The 17,051-nt window shown below is 37.1% G+C and overlaps 1 long non-coding RNA gene across 1 annotated transcript in view; it reads left to right on the top strand.

The window, feature by feature from the left end:
- The window catches only part of LOC103880538, a 230,711-nt gene that overhangs the window by 146,449 nt on the left and 67,211 nt on the right, over positions 1-17,051 (top strand). The window contains exon 4 of the long non-coding RNA XR_004179647.1: positions 12,917-13,061. This is a non-coding gene — a long non-coding RNA (uncharacterized LOC103880538). The remainder of the gene's footprint in view (positions 1-12,916; positions 13,062-17,051) is intronic.

The raw sequence follows: 17,051 nt of genomic DNA, 5'->3' as shown, positions 1-17,051 counted from the left end.
AAGTCAGATGATGAGAATTTCCCAGCAATTCCTTGTGCAATCATCTACACATGATATAGTTAAGGCCAAATGATACAGTCGGCTGTGTCCCCACCCAAATATCATCTTGAATTTTAGCTCCCATAATTCCCACATGTTGTGGAATGCACCGGGTGGGAGATAACTGAATCATGGGGAGGGTTTCTCCCATACTGTTCTCGTGGTAGTGAATAAGTCTCAGGAGATCGGATGATTTTATAAGCGGTTTCCCCTTTCACTTCGCTCATTCTCTTGCCTGCCACTATGTAAGATGTGCCTTTTGCCTTTCGCCTTTCGCCTTCCACCATGATTGTGAGGCCTCCCCAGCCATGTGGAAAAGTGAGTCCATTAAACCTCTTTTTCTTTATAAAATGCCCAGTCTCAGGTATGTCTTTATCAACAGCATGAAAACAGATTAATACACCAGAGATTTGGGAAGTAGAGGAATTGGAAGCTGGAAGTGGGAGTATGGTGGGACCAAAGTTGTTACAAAGAAAGGATTAGCAGAATTTTCAATTGTAGGTTAAAATAGAATTAGGGAAAAAAATGATAAGACAGCTTTGAGCCTGGAAACACTCAAGATGTTGTCAATAGTGATGGGGAAATTTGTGAAGATGGCTCTTTGGGGAGATGGACTTGTTTTTAAATATGATGTTTCAAGAGTTGTGTGGCATTCAAACTGAAATGTTCTGTGGACAATGGTGGATAGAAGTATAATCGTAGATGGTCGTATGGTAGCCCAAACTTGATAACATCTGAAGCCATAAAACTTATCTAGATCCGGCCGGGCGCGGTGGCTCAAGCCTGTAATCCCAGCACTTTGGGAGGCCGAGGCGGGTGGATCACGAGGTCAGGAGATCGAGACCATCCTGGCTAAAATGGTGAAACCCCGTCTCTACTAAAACTACAAAAAACTAGCCGGGCGTGGTGGTGGGCGCCTGTAGTCCCAGCTACTCGGAGGCTGAGGCAGGAGAATGGCGTGAACCTGGGAGGCGGAGCTTGCAGTGAGCCGAGATCACGCCACTGCACTCCAGCCTGGGTGACACAGCGCGAGACTCCGTCTCAAAAAAAAAAAAAAAAAAAAAAAAACTTATCTAGATCCTCCAGAAGGGAGTATCAAAGGAGTAAGAAATTTGGAATTTAGCCTTGAAAGTGCACAGTTATAGGAAATGAACTAGAGGTGGACACATCAGAGAGAGTTGGAAAAAATTGTTGAATCTCCAAATTGTCATAAATCCACACAATCCATATAATAGACAATGTTATAAATTCATCTCAAAATCTACCAAAGGGGACCTCCAGTAAGCTATTAAGAACCTGAAGACACAGTGTTTTACTCAAGGCGAAGCAAGAGAAAAGACAAATAACTGTGCTGGTTTACACTGAATTACATTGCAGGATTGTACAGGGCTTTCCCAGACAGTATCTTGACTTCTACAACAACTTACTGAAATGATTGTTACTATACTCTTGTACTGATGAGGAACGGAAAGAAGGGGTAATTGTCTAAATTTCTAAAAAATGAAAACAATGTGGAGAAACCACTGAATTTGGACAAGGAGGACATTTGAGAAAAGATTGAGTCTCTCAAATTTCACATTGTGATTGGAGAAAAATTCTTTCCACATAGGCCTTATTTTTTATTTCCTTTTTTTTTTTTTTTTTTTTAAATGAGATAGAGTCTCACTCTGTCACCCAGGCTAGAGTGAATCTCGGTTCACTGCAACCTCCACTCACTGGGTTCAAGCAATTCTTATGCTTCAGCCTTCTGGGTAGCTGGGACTACAGGCACCAGCCACCATACCTGGCTAATTTTCTATATTTTCAGTAGAGATGGGGTTTCACCGTGTTGGCCAGGTTGGTCTCAAACTCCTGACCTCAAGTGATCCGCCCATCTCAGCCTCCCAAAGTGCTGGGATTACAGGCATAAGCCACTATGCCTGGCCAGCCGTATTTTAAAGATGAGAATTTCTGCACTCTTAAAAATCCTTGCTGATAGTAGAAGACTTTCTGTAGTTTGTCATGGAGCAGTCTCCCATGATTCATAGCAGTAATAAGCAAACCAGAGCATCTATGCTGTTTCAATTCTGCCAAAGTGTATTATAAAAAATCAGGTTTGGTGGTGAATAAGCTATCTTAATATTTTATTCAAAATTCATGTATGGGCTAGATGTGGTGGTTCACACCTGTAATCCCAGCACTTTGGGAGGCCAAGGCAGGTGAATTGCCTGAGCTCAGGAGTTCGCAAACAGCCTGGGCAACACGGTGAAACCCCACCTCTACTAAAATACAAAAATTATCCAGGCGTGGCGGTGTGCGCCTGTAGTCTCAGCTACTCAGGAGGCTGAGGCAGGAGAATTGCTTGAACACATGAGGCGGAGGTTGCAGTGAGCCACAATTGCGCCACTGCACTCCAGCCTGGGCAACAGAGCGAGACTCCATCTCAAAAAAAAAAAAAAAAGTATGTGTTTAGCTAGAGATGTTTTATTTTGATATGACTTTATCCTTCTATATGTACTATTCTTGAGGAACATCTCTGTTTTTCCACAAACTACTAATTTAAATTGTAGATGTGGACTGTTTGTAGAAAATAACAAGGGGGAAATATATTTATAAACATAATGAGGAAAATACAACTGTCTACCTTTCATTGTATATTTAAAGATGCTCACAATAGCCTGTAATCACTCCTCTTCCTCTTTCTAAACCCTTCTTAACATTCTCTTCAATTCGTTGTACTTCTCTTTCCCACTTAGAGCACTTTTTCTTCTCCCTCTCCCTCTCCCTCTCCTCCGTTTTCTTCTCCCTTTATCTCTCTGCCTCTCTCCCACTCCTCCTCGCTTCCACCAACCCATACCTTTCTTTGTCTCTCTTCGTTTATGTAAATCTTCCCAGGGTGGATCTACTCTGTTAGCCTGGTCGAAGTGAATCATCAAAGAATAGCACATTAGACAATCTCCTCAGTATGTGGCCACAAGCAACCTCCATAGTGGGAAGATGAGATGTGGGCTAAGAGAGGCTTATTAATTAAATCTTTTTCCTGCTGTAGGCACTGATATGTTTATAGTATATGTGCATATCAATCCATTTCTTTGGTAGGACATTTCATGTAAAATTCATAATTTATTTGTGTACTCCTAGACAGTCGTACCATTCACTACTGGTCTGTCCAAAAATTATTTATAATTTTTTAAAATTATTTAAATCTGCCTTTTTACAGGTGTTTTATATATTTTCCGTTAGTTAAATGACTCTGGGAAACTACTTGTAAACATTGAAAATATAAGATACTCCCATGTGTTATTTATCCAGATTTGCCAGTTGTTTCATTTTGTAGGCCCCAAAGGCTCTAGTTCCCTGAATCCCAAACTGTGTACCAAGACACCCCTGAGCATTACAGCCAACTCATTGCAGGGGATCTGCGGGATATTTTAAATTTTAGAGAGAAACACAGCGACATCTGTTGGGCATGACCTGAACTACCACTACTAAGTTGGGACTTCTTTTCTTTTAGCCCTAGAAAAGCCCTGAAAAAAACCTGTTGCAACACTAAGGGCCTCAAGAACTAAGTTTGGGAATCTCCTCTCTAAGCATTAAAATATCTTTGTATCAAATTATCACTACATATATTTTTTACACAATTGATCAAAATAACTTAATTACCCAAATTTTATAAGTAATTATTAAACAAATATAATTGTTTTATCAAAAGCAATTAAATTTTTAAAAACTTGTTTTAATGCATCTCTATTAGTGAGATGCATAAGACTTGTTTCCCCAATTAGCTCATGTGCCTGTATGTCAATTTTACTGATTGACTGAATGAATTTTTTTAATTTATATTTTCGTTTTGCTGATGTAAGCCTTGAGAAGCCTGTTAGCATAAATAAATAGATGGAAATAGGAGGAGACGTATTATAGCAGTGTCATCATTCTTTGAACTCAACTTTTGAGTAATATACCAAATATATAAGAAAAGAGTTGGGGAACCACCATACTTGTGGAAGAATGTATACTCTAGACTTGTGTTAACCAGTAGCCATTAGTCACCTGTGGCTATTTAAATTAATTAAAATGTTAAATTAAAATTCAGTTCCTCAGTTGCACCAGCCATATTTTAAGTGTTCAATAGCCATATTTAGCTAGTGTGTTTGACAGCACAGATAATAGAACATTTCTTTCATTGTAGAAAGCTCTATTGGATAGTGTTAGTCTAGACATTCTTCTTTTTTCTTTTTTTAGAGACAGGGTTTCTCCATGTTGGTCAGACTGGTCTCGAACTCCCAACCTCAGGTGATCTGCCCGCTTCAGCCTCACAAAGTGCTGGGATTACAGGTGTTAGCCACCGCACCCGGCCAAAAAACCAGGGAGATTTTTAAATTTTTTTTTTAGTATAATTTTTTTTTTTTTTTTGAGACAGAGTTTTACTCTTGTAACCCAGGCTGGAGTGCAGTGGAGCGATCTCAGCTTGCCATAACCTCTGCCTCCGGGGTTCAAGCGATTCTCCTGCCTCAGCCTCCCACATAGCTGGGATTACAGGCATGTGCCACCACGCCCGACTAATTTTTTGTATTTTTAGTAGAGATGGGCTTTCTCCATGTTGGTCAGGCTGGTCTTGGACTCCTGACCTCAGGTGATCCAGCCACCTTGGCCTCCCAAAGTGCTGGGATTACAGGTGTGAGCCACCGCACCCTGGTCTAGACATTAAAGACATCTTCTTTCTCAATACTTGCACCAATATTTTTAATTATTTTCATTTTTAGTACCCCAGAGCTTTTCTACCCCAGAATAAATGCAGCATAGTTTTTTATTTTAGTATGCATGTTATCATACTGACATCTTTTTTAGTAATTTGCCTTTTTTACCCAACTTCATGTGTTCGAAATTCACTCATTGAGCATGTAGCTTTGTTCACTTGTTTTTGCTGTTGAATAGTATACCATTGTATGAATATCCTTTATCAATTTTCACACATGGATAGTATTTTTTCAGTTGTTTTTTGTTATTAAAACAAATGCTGCTGTGAAATTCTTGTTAGAATTCTTGTCTCCCATGGCCCATGTGCAGTTGTCTCTAGGGTATATAACTAGGAGTAGAATTTCTGGCTCATAGAATGTTTGCATCTTCAGCTTTACTGGATAATACCAATTTGTGCTTCAAAGTGGCTGTATTAATCCACACTCCCATCAGCAGTAGGTAAGAGTTCTGACTACTTCATGTATTATTTCAAATTAGATTTGGTTGTGCTTGACAAAAACAAAGACATGAACAAATGAGTAACAGTAACTTCACCAAAAGTACAGTTTATTTCTCTTCATGTAGATAAAGTTCAGAGGTAAACAATTCAGTGCAAGATGGTAGGTCCAAAATCGTTAAGGTTCAAGTTTCCCGTCTTGCTCTACCATCCTCAGGGTGTGCTTTTTCACCTTAAAAGGTGAAATGCTACAAAATTGTCATTTTCTCCCTCCCCACACCCTCTCTTCCTCTCTCTCTCCATCCCCATCCCCACTCCCCTCCAATCCCTACTCCCATCTAAGAGTAATGTGGAAAGTTAGCAACATTATGCCCCTTTACCCCTGATACTTCAATATATATTTTCTAAGAATGGCCCACTCTCTTACATAACCAAAGTACAATTACCCAAATCAGGAAATTTGACATTATATAATACTATTATGCTTTAGCCCATATTCATATTTAGTCAGTTGTCCCAATAATGACCTCATAGCTATCCTCCCACCTACTCAGTCCAGGATCTAATCAATAGTTCGAATTGCTCCAAATTAAATTTAGCTGCCATATTTCTGTAGGCATATTTAATCTATAACATTTCCTCAGATCTTTTTCTTACTTGGCCTTGAAATTTGGGCTTGCATAATGTTTGCTCATAATTAGATTTTGATTAGGCATGTGGGGAAGAAATAGCACAGAACTGATGACATGTCCTTCTCAGCCAACTGTATCAGAAGGCTGTTGATACTGGTTTGCTGTAATATTGGTGATGATAAGTTATATCACTTGGTTAAGGTGGTATCTGCTAGGGTCTTTCCACTCGATAAGTTACTGCTTTTCTCTTTCTAATTAATAGATAATGTATGAGTAGCTACTTTTGAGACTATGTGACGTAAATTTCTCATCAAACTTTTACCTATTAGTTTTAGCAACCTTTTTAAAGTACTATATGACACCACTATTCCTTTTCTATTAGCTCACATTTTACTGTAAGGAAGCTCTTTCCCTTCTCCCTTATGTTTGTTTGTTTTCTTGTTTATATCAGTATGAGTTTACTGACACCAATTTTATTCTATAGGTTATAATCTACTATTATTATTTTGATATATAAGCTGTTCCAAAATTCTCAAGTGGGAGCCCCTTTAAACTGTCTCTTATACTCTTTTGACATGTCCCCATCATTCTTTGAGCATTTCCTCATTTGGTGGAGCAAGATATTCTAGACTTACCTTATATTTCCCTGTACCGGTCTAAAATTAGCCTTTTCTCCATGGAGCCTAATTGCTTTTAGTAGACAGTGGCATTTTTAAACCAAAATCTGTGTACTAAATGTGCTCACTGATGTTGGTGTATCATTGCATCTATGCTCCCTCAACTGATAGAACTAGGAAATTTGTTTTTATAGTTCTAAAACATACATATTTTATATATACCTATATCTATATTTTTAATCATTATTTTAAAAGTGTTTATCTTGATAACTTTAATTCCACTTCAACATCATGGGTTAAATTCTAGTCTTCCCCCTTTCCATATTTGTAGCTCCTGTCTCTAACACCGAAGAAACCTGGTTTCCATTATTCTCAAATGTGTTTATTCATTTGCTCAAGCCTAGACACAGAAGTTAGTTTGACATTATTCACTCAGATTATTACAAAAACCCAAGACTACTAATTAGAATTTAATATTTCATAGTTCTTTTTTGAGATAAAATTCACATACAGTGAAATGTCCATTTTGATAAGTTTATTTTTTTCAAATATATCTATCCATGTAATGCATGTCCCTATTAAAGTATTGAACATCATTCAAGAAAGGTTTTTTTGAGAACCCTTTTTTACTTAGTCCTCCTGATACAATTTTCTGATCTATTTTTCACCATAGATTAGTTTTACCTGTTGTATAACTTTATGTAAATTGAATTATATAGTGTATGTGCTCTGTTGTGTCCAACTACTTTTGCTCAGCATAATGTCTGTGAGATCCATTTATGTTGTTTTGAGCGTCAGTAGTTTATTCTTCATTGCTGAGTAATATTTCATTGTATGAATATACCATGATTAATTTATTCATTCTCCCATTTGTGAATATTTGAGTTTCCATTTTGGACTATTTTGAACAAAGCTATTGTGAATATTCTTGTACAAATCTTTTGTATGTAGGTTTTTATTTCTCTGGTAATTGCTGGACAAAGGGCAGGTGAATAGCCAACTATATAAAAAACTATCAAAAAGTTTTCCAAAATAATTGTGCCATCTTACACACCGACCAGCAATGGATAAGAGTTTGAATTGCTCCAAATCCACACCAACATTTAGTATTTTTAATTTTACCAATCTAGTGAGTATGTACTGGTATCTTACAATTTAATTTTGCATTTCCTTGATCACTAATGACTTTAAGTACTTTTTCATGTGTTTAATGGTCATTTATATCTTTCTTTGTGATGTGTCAGTTCAAATCTTTAGCCCTTTTTAAAAATTGAGTGATTATTTTTAGTCATTGACTTGTGTTTTTTACAAGTCCTTTGTCAGATACATATTTTTCAAGTATTTTTTCTCTGATTCTGTAGCTTGCCTTTCCATCTTATCAATGGTGGGTTTTGTTGTATATTTTAATGATGTCTTTTTCTTATTTTTGAGACAGGATCTCACTCTATCATCCAGGCTGGTGCAATAGTGGCACAATCATAATGAGGTTTTTGTGTTTTTTTAAGGAGATTAATGTTGCTTTTATTTTTTTTTAATTTTTTTATTTTTTTTATTTTTTTTATTTTTATTTTTTATTTTATTTTACTTTTTTATTATTATTCTACTTTAAGTTCTAGGGTACATGTGCATAACGTGCAGGTTTGTTACATATGTATACTTGTGCCATGTTGGTTTGCTGCACCCATCAACTCATCAGCACCCATCAACTCGTCATTTACATCAGGTATAACTCCCAATGCAATCCCTCCCCCCTCCCCCCATAATGAGATTTTTGTTTTTTTGTTTTTTCGTTTTTTGACACAGAGTCTTTCTCCATCACCCAGGCTGGAGTGAAGTGCCGTGATCTCGGCTCACTGCAACCTCCGCTGTCCAGGTTCAAGTGATTCTCCTGCCTCAGCCTCCTGAGTAGCTGGGACTACAGGCGTGTACTACCACACCTGGCTAATTCTTAATTTATTTTATTCCATTTTTGTTAGTAGAGACAAGATTTTATCATGTTGGCTAGACTGGTCTCAAACTCCTGACCTCAAGTGATCTGCCCACCTTGGCCCCCCAAAGTGCTGGGATTATAGGTGTAAGCCACCATGCCCAGGCCTGAAGTCTTCTTTTATAACTATTGCTTTTTGTGTCCTAAGAAATATTTACATGCCCTCCCCATGCCCCAGCACACACACCTGTAAAGAGATTCTCCTGTGATTGTTTCTTAGACACTTGATAATTTTAGCTTTGTCTATAAATCAGTCCCTTCGAATAGCTCTTTTTAAAATATTTGTCCAGAATTTATCATTGTTATCTGCAGAATGGTTCGCCTGATAACAAAATCTACTTTACTAAAGCAAAGCCCTATGTCTTATCATTTTACACAGCAATGTTTATTTAGATATATCCATATCTAATATATTCCTTTTCTGATTGTTTGTGGTTTTGGCTGCCATTTCTTATTGCAGCACATACCTTCTTTCTGGGATCATTTACCTTCTTCCTGAGGTACAGCCCTTAAGAATTCTTCAGTGAGGGTCTGTTGCTCGTAAACTTTGTTTTTATCTGAAATATGTTTATTTTAACCTCAGACTCTAAAGATAATTTTCTGGGAATACAATTATAGATTGTAAATTATTTCCTCTCAGTAATTTAAATATATTATATTCTAGTTTCCAGTTGTCATTGTTGCCATTGAGAAATCAGATATCAATGCTGTTCCTCTCATGGTGAATTGTCATTCTCTCTGATTGCTCTCAAGATTTTCTCATCATGTTTGGTGTTTTGAAGATTCACTCTGATGAGGTATGGTGTAATTGTGGATTTCTTTATATTTATCCTGCTTGAGATCATTATGCTTCCTGATTCTAATGACTCATGCATTCCAAAATTTCTTGAAAATTCACAGTAATTATCTCCTTGAATATTGTCTCTTATTTTCTGTATTATCACTTCTTCTAAAGCTAAGAATATATTAGATTTTTTCATTGTCCCCTCCATGTATTATCATTTCTTTCACGTATTTTTCATCTCTGTGTTTCTGTATGCTTTATTCTGGCTAATTTCTTTAGTTTTATCTTCTAGTTCACTAATTCTCTCTTTGTCTATGTCAAATCTGATGTTTTAGTTATCTATTGAATTTTAAATTTTAATTATTTTTCATAAGCAATTTAGTTGAATCTTTATTTAAAAATCTGCCTGGTTATATTTTGTAGTCCCTTTTTTCTGGCTCATATTTCTATTCCCTCCTTCCATCTTTATACATGTTAAACATACTTATTTTATATTCTAAATTATGTGATCCAAATATTTGAAATACCGTGTTTCTTCATTAGATTTTTTCCCTGTTATTTTTGTTTGCTTTTGCTCATAGAATCTTGTTTACTCGTGGGCTTTTTATGACTTTTCTTTGTCTTTTCTATCATAAGATCATGTAAACTCGAAAATCTGAGCAAATTCTATGAGTTCAGGGTTGAGGATGCATTTTCCTAGAATGGATTTGCATTTTTTTTCACTGCTGAGTGCCTAGAAAGAACTACGAACTGAGGATCACTTTAATTTCTAAGCTTGGATATTTTTTAACCTACATAGATGGCCTGATTTCAATCCCCATGCCAACCTGGCAACTAACCTGTGGTTATAAATTAGAGTGTTCATACATCCTGCTTTGCTCAAGACAGTCCTAGTTAATGCCCTTTGTCCTTGTGTAATTATTAATAATGTCCTCTTCTACTGTCAGGAGAATCCTTGTTTGGATTATCAGTTACATGTGCCCCTATTAAGAGTATTAGGAAGAGAGACTTTTTGCCTGTTCCAACCATACCCAAGACTGAACAGAATTTTTACTGTTTCTCCATTTGCAGGGCAGAATTTGTAGGTTACTCTTTCGGGGAAGGTGTATCTCTTCCAGAATCCTGATTTTAAGTTGGGGTTTGCATTCCAGCTTCACAAATAAGATGCTTTAGGTTTCTGGGGAATTGGCAGTTGCCCTCAGGGCAGCCTCTGGCTTTAGCTTGTTTACCTCTCTGAATTCATGCTTCTGCTTAGTTCTTTGCCTCTAAGGATTTTCCTTTCTTTATTGTGAACTCAGCTATATATTTAAAAGGATGTTGTAAATCTTTTATCCAGAATGTTTAGTTGTTTGTTTGCAAGAAGATTTTTTTTCCTCCTAGAACAAAATTCCTGGACTCCTCATAAATACTGGCTTAGCTGCATTTGGTATTGAAAGAGCCAAGTTTTCTAATGTTAAGTAGCCCAGAAGCTTCAAGGAGAAGGTTTTCTATTTGAAAACTCTCACTTGTCCCACTTTGTTGAAAAGAGATGAACAATTTTCTTGAAGGGAAAAAATATATTTTTATTTTTAAATGTTTTATTTTCTCCAGAAAGGAATGAGAGCATAAAGTATAATCACTTTTGTTTTTCTAATAAAATAAATAGACAAGCTCTAGCATGGGAGATAAAGATACTATGGCTATATGCATTTTATAGATGAGGAAACTGAGGCCAGAAAGGCTAAATAACTTACCCATGACCCACTATTAGTAAGTGATAACACTGGAACCCACACCGAGCTTTTCTCTGATACTCATGCCATTAACAACTACCTCATATGCCCTTTACACAATTATATGCATTCTTCTACCTCATCAACATAAAATGTATGGTCATGGAGAGAGTACTGCTATATTTGTATCTACTAGAGCCTTCCTACTATTTTGCAGCATTGATACATATCTAAAAGCCTCTCCGTAAAGGGTATAAAGGATACACAAGGATAGGAAAAACAAAAGAATGTCAGCTCTGTTACAGATTATTAGTACTATGGGAGAAATTCTGTCCTTTTAATCCTAAATCATAAATGCTTCCCATTTCTCCATCCTTTTCCTCATTCTCTTTCATCTCCCTGGAAAACTCTTCCCTATATGTTTACTTGAAATTTTCTTGCTTATACTTTTAATACAGCTCGAATATTATGTCCACTTTTCAAAAATTTTCCAGGAATTCCATCCTGCACATAGACTTGTTCTGATAGATTAAACTCATTTATCTGTGTTCCTATAGCATTTTTAAATATTTTATGATAACAATCATTAATTATGTTATGCTGAACCATATGAAATCACCATTTTTTTCTAGGTAAAAAAAAATGGTTGAATGTCAGCAATGTCATATGGTGTGACCTGAATTTATTGTGTATATGTATACCCCACTAGATGTAAGGATGGGGCCATGTGTCATTTACCTTTCTTTGTTTCTTTAATTTAGTGTCTGGACATATACTCAAAATATGCTTGCTTAATTGAATGAATGCCCATAGTCTGCAGGCAATATTAAAAAATATTAAACTCTGACATCTACTGCATGGACATTAACCAGTCAAAAAAAGACATTGGAGGTTTTAGTGAACCCTAAATGGGGTTCTAACCAACATTTATTGCTTGAAACCTCTACAACAGTGACACCAAATATCACTCTGACCTTTAATGACAGGGAATCAGAATTTTCTGAAGTAACCAGTTCTGTCTTTGAGCACATTTCACTATAAACAATTATTTCTTCCATTAGACATTACAGACTCTTTCTTAATTTACACAGAGCCTAATTACATACTGAAGGACCTTAGCATAGTCTGTTCTAGATATTTGAATAGGGCCATCATATCTGCTCCTAAGTAATTTCTTCTAAAAATTGATATCCTTGTTTTCTTAAACTAATCCTTATTTTTTGTGATTAATATTCCCCCATTATTGTAGTATTCTCTGTTTTTGCTTAGCTATGATGCTCAGAGCTGAGCTGTGTAGGATATACCAATTTAGGTTATGATTTGAAAGAATGTTGTCCGTGACAGTGGGATTACACTAAGGGATTTCCTGTGGCATAAAATGAGAGTATAAGCCCAATTCCAGGGAGCCATGCTCTAGGAAGAAAAGGCTAGGCAACTAACACTACACGTGTGGTCCTTAACCGTGGCTATGCACTAGAGCTACGTATAGAGCTTTTAAAAACCACAGATTCCTGAGCCTTATGTCAGGCCTACTGAACACAGCAATCTAGATATGGGAGGCAGTATAAAGTAGTGGTTAAGAAAGAGTACATGCTCTGGGGCCAGACTACCTGGACTCAAATTCATACTCGTGATTTTATAAGTTGCTTAAATCCTCTGAGCTTTCTCATCTCTAAAAAGGCATAACAACCTTGAAGGGCTATTGTAAAGATTGAATGAGTTACCATAAGTAAAAAACCTAAAAACCACTTAGACCTGTTAAGTTAATATTAACCATTATTATGACCTATGTGTATTTAAATATTTGCTGCTGATTTTCATGCATAGGCTGAGAAAGCACTGATATAGGACATCGTGTGACAGTATAGTCACCTCTGCCAGGAGGGACAGAGAGCAGGTGATCCTCATACCTTTCGTGAGCAAGAATTCCTCATTCCTAATTCTCTCCTTCCCCATCTGCTTATCGCCACAGGGAACTCACACAGGCTTCGGTTCTCAAGAGGCCATCAAAACATAACTGCTGTGGAGGCAATACCTTTCCTTCCCCTCACTATACTCACTGAATGTTCTGGATCAGTGCGTCTCACATCTTTGGATCTTATAAGCTACTTGGAAAAGTGAGTACACCAACAGATTTGCCGACACATGTTACCAAGCGAGAACGTTCAAAAATTATAATCAAATATAGTCATAAAAGATATTGTAACACGAAAAAAGTGGGAACAGTGTAATATCAGGATAAATAATAAGCCTACCATAATCAAGTTAAACATACATCCTCTCTTTTTATATATGGCTATAGTTTGTTTAATTGCATATCTTTGTTTATTATAAATGGAAAAAATTTATTGTAGTTAACATAATCACTTTCTTTGCCTAAACCTTCACTTGCAGTTATAATTATGGCATATGCACAGAAATCCTCCAAATTTGGTAAATGCTACCTGAATAGAAAAAAAAGGCCAGGCGCGGTGGCTCATGCCTGTAATCACAGCAATCTGGAAAGACCTCGAACACCTGAGGTTGGGAGTTCGAGACTGGCCTGACCAACATGGATAAACTCCATCTCTACTAAAAGTATAAAATTAGCTGGGCGTGGTGGTGCATGCCTGTAATCCCAGCTACTCAGGAGGCTGAGGCAGGAGAATTGCTTGAACTCCGGAGGTGGAGGTTGCAGTGAGCCAAGATTGCACCATTGCATTCCAGCCTGGGCAACAAGAGGTCGTCTCAAAAATAAAAATAAAAATAAAAGTGCCACTCTTGATTATAACTAAGTTTTGGCATATTTATGTTTCTGTGGCTTTATTTTTATTTACTAAGTTGAGTTCATTTTGATAGTCTCTTTTAGCAGAAATTTATGTACCCATATTTTAGAATTAAAAAATAAGATCTATTTTCCTATACAAGTATTTTTTTGTTTTAGCTAATGAAAATTCTGCCAATTAGACACTAGAAAAATATCTGTCAGTAGTTAATGCTAATAGAGACACCAGAGCATTTGCTCCACTATTAATCTATGGATAATGGAAGGCCCATTTCTTAAGTACACACAGAAGAAAGAATAGAAAAAATACTGGCTATGACACCAAATGAATTGCCTTCCTCCCACACTACTGTGCCCTTGTAACCTAGGGCATGTAGAGCAGGCTGGCAGCCATCGCATTACAGATTTAAAAGTGATGGAATCTCTCGGTCCTGTAGCAGGTTGCCTGATGGATTGGTGGGTAATGTACTTGAAGAGTGCATTACCGAGCTCTGGACTAATGGCTACCTCTTGCCTATGGCCTTTATGGTAGATCATTCATTGTGCTGCCTCATCAGCTTCCTGCCAGTCTGTATCTGGCATGAGTACTGCCTGTTCCAAAGCTGATTAATACCCTGGGAATGAGTCCCACTGCAGGTCTCAGAGTGGATTACACAAGGAATGTTCTGGTGCTTGGGGGCAACATAACTTTTCTTTCATGAATAAAACAGAAAAAAATCTTTATATATTGTCAAAGTAGAGGTCTGCACAAATTATAAATTTTCTAAATTGCTGTTGATTACAGTCAGCATGTTAAAGGAATGATAACAGACATTAAATACCAGACTCTTTGATGCTTTAAGCAGCACAAGGTTTCTTCAGATTCAGTTTCCTGAAATTGTGTGTGTGAAATAAGAGCCAAGAAACAAAAGCAAATAACAGAAGACTACATGTAACTCAGGATTAAGTGCAGACTGTAACTCTAGGAGAAGTTGGGGGAGAAGGAAGTTGACAGTGACCAGAGATATAGGAACCATGGAGGAAATGCAGGTTAAGCTGACTCTTTTTTTTTTTTTTTTTTTTTTTTTTGAGACGGAGTCTCGCGCTGTCGCCCAGGCTGGAGTGCAGTGGCCGGATCTCAGCTCACTGCAAGCTCCGCCTCCCGGGTTCACGCCATTCTCCGGCCTCAGCCTCCCGAGTAGCTGGGACTACAGGCGCTGCCACCTCGCCCGGCTATTTTTTTGTAATTCTTAGTAGAGACGGGGTTTCACCGTGTTAGCCAGGATGGTCTCGATCTCCTGACCTCGTGATCCGCCCATCTCGGCCTCCCAAAGTGCTGGGATTACAGGCTTGAGCCACCGCGCCCGGCCCTAAGCTGACTCTTAAAGGCTAGAATTGGGCAGGCAATGGAGAGGGTGGGTATGATAACTCAGAAAATAGCATGAGCAAAAGCATAAAAGTATTAAAGAGTATGATGTATTAATGGGCTAGATAGAAGAAAAGTCTGACTAGAGCAGAGAATGTGGGTTTGGAAGTAGACGTAGTTAAAAAATCAAGCACAGGCTGACAGGGCTTCTGATAGTGGGATAGACTAGCTCACCTAAAAGACAACCTGCTATAATGACCTAGAAATGGTACATATAACATAGAATATATTTCCTTTGGAATATATGGCTGACCTTCTAGAAAAATGAAAAAAATATATATACAGGGGTCAGAAATGACCTAGAAACTTATAATCAGAGTGATAAACACGTGTACCAAGTCTGTGGCTCACCTGAGATGTTGGACCTGATAAGAGACAGAGATTATTAGTCTTGGAAATCTGGAAGCTTGATTTAACACCCATGAGTGAACAGAGAATGAGACCTTGAGCTCACATAGGCCAAGAACTGAGCTACCACTTGCTTTTCACTCCCTCCTTATAAAACCAGCACCTTTAAATCCTTGACTACACAGGGAAATGACAAGGAAGCTTGTCAGTCTTTCAGTGTTTAAAAAAGATGGTTTTTTTTAAACTGAGAGTAATAATGATCAGCTATATATGAGTTTGGGGAACATATTATTTATAGGACCTGCATGGTTTGGGTAATTCTGTAGGCCAAAAAATAACATAAGAAGTTGTCATGGAACATTAAAACCCCTTGAAAGAACTAATACAAAATTCTTTGGAAGGACATTTTACAGATAAAACCCATTGAGGATTAGCTCTTTAGTCAATATTTTATAACACTAAAAGAAACAATCCATAATAAATGGCAATTACTGAACATAATAGCAGAATTAAGCTCCTCAAACAGCCAATAAAAGTTATCTAGAGATATATTAGAACAAATAGAGAGAGCTAATAGAAAGAGAATGACAATTTTTCAGAACAGATGAAAGCTGTGAGTCTTCAGATTCAGGTTACATAACAAAACCTGAGTGTAATAACCTACTCCAAGATACCTTATAGTGAAACTTCAGAATAGCAAAGACAAAAAGAAAACTTTTTAAGTGACCAGAGAATTTAAAAAGACATTAGTGAAAAAGGAATAATAAGATTTACAGCAGATTTCTCAGTAGCAACAACAGAAGTGAGAGGGCAATGGAGTAGTGGCTCCATTGAGGAAATTTGTTTTCCAATGAGGAAAAGAATTAAAACTGTCAACCTGAGATTCTATACTAAATTATTCAAGTGGGAGGATATTAAACATTGTATTTCCAGACAAAACTGAGAGTTTTATGTACTTTCACTGGAAAAAAAATAATGTTCTTCAGAAAAAGAACTCAGAAGCAAGGCGGATAAGGGAAGGAGCAATGCTGAGCAAAGAAAATGACAAACATATGGGTAAATCTAAATAATTTTTAACTATATGAGACAATAATAAGAAGATGGAATCTTGCTCTGTTGCCTAGGCTGGTGTGCAGTGGAGTGATCTCAGCTCACTACAACCGCCTCTTCGGTTCAAGCTATTCTCCTACCTCAGCCTCCTGAGTAGCTGGGATTACAGATGCACACCACCATGCCCGGCTAATTTTTGCATTTGTAGTAGAGACAGGTTTCGCCATGTTGGCCAGGCTGGTCTCAAACTCCTGACCTCAAGTGATCCACCTACCTTGGCCTCCCAAAGTGCTGGGATTACAGGCATTAGCCACCATGCCTGGCCAACAAAAAAGCATTTTTAAAAATACTTTAGCATAATTATTATAATATAATAGCTATATTATATTATATATTAGTATAATAGCTATATTATACTTTAGGAATGCAGTGGCATATACCATGTTCACAAATGGAAATGCTTAATATTGTAAAGATTTAATTTCTTCCAAAATTAACCAATAAATTCAATGAAATTTATATAAAAACCCATGGAAGTTG

This window comes from Papio anubis, chromosome 18 (genome assembly GCF_008728515.1).
Source record: "Papio anubis isolate 15944 chromosome 18, Panubis1.0, whole genome shotgun sequence".
Lineage (NCBI taxonomy): Eukaryota > Metazoa > Chordata > Mammalia > Primates > Cercopithecidae > Papio > Papio anubis.
The sequence above is the reverse complement of the archived record's forward strand: the minus strand, read 5'-3'. Positions and strand labels throughout refer to the sequence as shown.